This window comes from Limulus polyphemus, unplaced genomic scaffold (assembly GCF_000517525.1).
Source record: "Limulus polyphemus unplaced genomic scaffold, Limulus_polyphemus-2.1.2 Scaffold10276, whole genome shotgun sequence".
Classification (NCBI taxonomy): domain Eukaryota; kingdom Metazoa; phylum Arthropoda; class Merostomata; order Xiphosura; family Limulidae; genus Limulus; species Limulus polyphemus.
Window position 1 is genome coordinate 14,818 of NW_013675886.1, and position 4,553 is coordinate 19,370.

Genomic DNA, 4,553 nt, shown 5'->3' on the forward strand with positions numbered 1-4,553 from the left:
TTTACGGAAAATTAACTAACGAACAGAGACGTAACAATATGTATCTAGTGCTGAATTAAATACGGTAAATTTGAGCTTATTATACCATTCGTTAGAAAGAGATTCACTCGTAACATAGATTTCACCTGGAACACACGGTACACTACCTTATCTGTTCTATTCTGCTGTTGTTTTGTATGTAAACAGCTGGCTTACTTGCTGTTTAGCGGAAGGAAAACAATTGGATGATTTAAAAAACCTGTTCAAGGTAACATGGCATCAAAGTGTTATATTATTTTATTATAAGTTACAGGTTTTACGGTAAGGATTGTTTGTTGGTTTTAAATTCGCGCAAAGCTACACGAGGGCTATCTGCGCTAGCCGTCCCAAATTTAGCAGTGAAAGACATCACCTCCAACTCTTGGGCTACTCTTTTACCAACGAATAGTGGGATTGACCGTCACTTTTGTACGTAATTATTGACTATGTGCCCTCTTTTTCATTGAAATATTGTATTTCACCATAATTATTTACTGGATAAATGGTATATTTATATTAATGTGTATATAATATACTTCTTATGTAAAACGACGTTTATGTTTATTTGTTTGTTTTGAATTTAAGCACAAAGCTATATAAGGGCTATCTGTGCTCTGCCCACTGCCCGGTTTTTAGAGTTGTAAGTCCGCAGACATACCGCTGTGCCACTGGGAGGCTACGTTTATGTTAAAAGATAAGAATTAAACCATTCAACAATATAACATGCCCCCCCCCCCCAGTGGCACAGCGGTATGTCTGCGGACATACAACGCTAGAATCCGGGTTTCGATACCCGTGGTGGACAGTGCACAGATAGCGCATTGTGTAGTTTTGTGCTTAACTACATACAAACAATATAACACTTCACCGTTAAAAATTGTGTATTCGAGAATGATCGAAGCGTCGTACCAGTTCTAAAAAATAATCTTCCTTACTGTACGCCCGGTATGGCCATGTGGTTAAGGAACTCGACTCGCAATTTGCGGGTCGCGGGTTCGAATCCCCGTCCCACCAAACATGCTCGCCCTTTCAGCCGTGGGGGCGTTATAGTGTGACGGTCAATCCCACTATTCGTTGGTAAAAGAGTAGCCCAAGAGTTGGCAGTGGGTGGTAATGACTAGCTGCCTTCCCTCTAGTCTTACACTGCTAAATTAGGGACGGCTAGCGCAGATAGTCCTTATGTAGCTTCGCGTAAAATTCAACATAAACAAACAAACGTAGATTCACACGGAAACCACGTGACGTTAGTAGTTTCTCTTAAACGTAAACAGATTGAGAAACGAATACTCAAAGCGTGATCCGACACTTTTCTAGCATGTAGATAACTTCTACCCTAACGGTGAGAAAATATCCACAATAAGTATCAACTTTTCAAATCATATATGTAAAACATTTAAACTGACAATAATGAGCAACTAATATAAACCTTGCTTTATTTAAATGTGTTTATACAAAGCGTGAATTTTTGGTTTTAATGTGCACCTGAAATTCGGTCCTAATCCGATCAGTTTTGCTCCCCAGTGGCACAGCGATATGTCTGCGGACTTACAACGCTAGAATCCAAGTTTCGATACCCTGGTGGGCAGAGTACAGATAGCCCATTGTGTAGCGTTGTGCTTAATTACAAACAAATCAAAAATCAAACCGATTAGTTTTTACACAGTTAATATCAACAGAGAAAATGCCTTATATCTCCATTATAAAAAAATGTTTCAAAGTGGTCCAGAGTCCAAATCTGGATCCGGACCAGATTTGCGGAGGACCGTCCTATGGGGACACCCTATCTCCTGTAAAGATTTCAAGTAAATCGGTTTATTATTTTTCGAGATACGCCCGCGGACATACATACATACATCGGTCCCAAATGCAATACTCTCGCTCTCCCCTCTGGGGGCGAGGGAAATAACATTTGTTATTGAAACCTGTCCGTGGAAGTAAACGTAATAATATATGGTATTCAGTGAAAAAGTCTTTTATTTCCTTTCGACCATTGTTAGGAAAACAGAGGACCAAGTGACGAGAGACAAGATTAGCTTAGCGTCGGATGAAACCAAAGCCATAAAAGGCCGATTGCGCACTACGATGTTGAAAAACAGTAACTATCCAATAAACGTAATAATAAATCCATCTAAAAACTTATTCAGAAAAAAAAAGGCTCGGTTTGAAGGTATCTTAAAGCTGCTTTTTCTCCCAAATTCAATTTAAGTCAGAAGAATAATTCGAAGATCGGGGATCAACGCACGTCCCACTCATTCCCGTGGGTCAACTATAAAGGACAGGCTTATACATTCTAGTTTAACACGCTTATAGTGTTAAAATCCGAGGTTCGATCCCCCACGATGAATACAGCGTAAGTAACCTTTTGTGTATTTTTTTCAGAATTTGTTGTGCATAGTAGAGGAATTTAGACATTTTGGCAATAGGTTTTGGTTTGGTTTGAATTTCGCGTAAAGCTACACGAGGGCTATCTGCGCTAGCTGTCCCTAATTTATCAGTGACAGACTACAGGAACGGCAGCTAGTCATCACCACCCACCGCTAACTCTTGGGGCTACTCTTTTATAAATAAATAGTGGGAGTGACCGTCACATTATAACGCCCCCAACGGTTGAAATGGCATGTTTGGTAGGACGGGAATTCGAACCCGCGACCCTCAGATTGCGAACCAAGTGCCCTTAACCACCTGGCCATGCTGGGCCTTTTGGCAATGAAGTAATTAAAAAACAGTTTTTACTCTCCGGATAATTATTGAAAAAACTGTTTCAGCCAACGTTTCGCCATTGTGGCTTCATCAGTCCTTTGTGTAACTTGCGATTTATACACACGTTTAGACGTTACGTCCTCACAAACAACACGTGAGCCATGTTGAATAATGTTTGTTTTTGTATCCGCAAACAGATACTGAAAGTCTAAAACAGTGTTTCTCAACTTTTTCTCTTTTTTTTTGCACTGCTAAATTAGGGACGGCTTGCGCAGATAGCTCTCGTGTAGCTTTGCGCGAAATTTCAAACAAACCAAACAAAATCGAAATATCAGAAATACCGGATCCTCTAACAATCACCGGTCCGTGGGATTTCAAGAAAACAAACAAAGAAAAAACTGTCAGAATATTCAATGTAAATCGTGAAGCTATTTGTTGCACTTACATTTTAGTGGTCCGGGACAGTTTAGTGGTCCGCGACAGTTTAGTGATCCGCGACAGTTTAGTGGTTCGCCACAGTTTAGTGGTCCGCGACAGTTTAGGGAGGCAGCGAACGGATCCCTGCCGCCGAAACGGTTGAGAAACGTTGCTCTAACTGAGCTCACCTTGATGTATTATTTGATTTGAGTCTTGATAATCGCATTGTATTTCAAACAAGATTATACATGGCGTGCAACGAATTTTAGAATAAAGGTTTACTACAAAATGGTGTGTACTATAATCTAATTCTAAACATGGCAGAATGTTTAGAATATAAAAGCTTTCGGTGGGTCAGCGATAAGTTTACTGATTTTCAATGCCAAAATCTGGGGTTAGATTCTCTCCGGTGGTCAGAACGCTTATAGCCCATTATGCATTTGGTTTTGTTGTTAAGCACAAATCAGCATAATGGGCTATATGTGCTCTGTTCATTGCGTCAAAATCACTCAGACTTACCGCTAAATCATCGAGGTGGGGGTGGCACTGTGTAGTTTTGCGTTAAACCAACAGCGTAATGGGATATGTTTTTGTCCTATCGTCGACGGATTACTAATCGTCTGAGTATCATTAAGTTTCATAAATAATCAACAATGAGAAGGTAGCAAGTGATATATATATATTTCCCAACTACCAATGAATATTTTATACCGAAATTCAAAGAAAAAAATCATGACCAACTGACGGGCCTGGTGGTTAAGACGCTTGACTCGCATTCTACAAGTTGCGGGATCGAATCATATCACCAGTGGGGGAGTTATAATGTGACGGTCAATTCGACTACTTGTTGGTAAAATTTTGTATAAATTTTACTAACGGCGTGACGTATACAATGCGAATAGCCTATGTTCAGCATGTGTTTATTTTTAAAGGACATTTAATAAATCTGGTATTTGTTACTTCAAAAAGTATCTAACTGTTTGTTTGTAATTAAGCACAAAGCTACACAGTGGGCTATCTGTGCTCTGCCCACCACGGGTATCGAAACCCGGTTTCTAGCGTTGTAACTCCACAGACATACCGCTGTGCCACCGGGAGGGGGAAGATACTTACCGATTTAAAATCATGTCTGGGAAAATATCGAAACCCGGTTTCTAGCGTTGTGAGTTCGCAAACATACCGCTATGCCACCGGGGAGGGGGAGGGGGAAGATACTAACCGTTGTAAAATCAATGTCTAGAAAAATAGCGAAACTTAGGTTTTTCGTTTGTTAAATTTCGTGCAAAGCTGCTCAAAAATTATGTACTTAGCCGTCCCCAATTTTGAAGTCACAGATTAGAGGAAAAGCAGCTAGTCAACAAAACCCGCCACCAAATGTTGCGCTCCCCTCTAAAGGTAAGCGTGATTTCACGGAACTA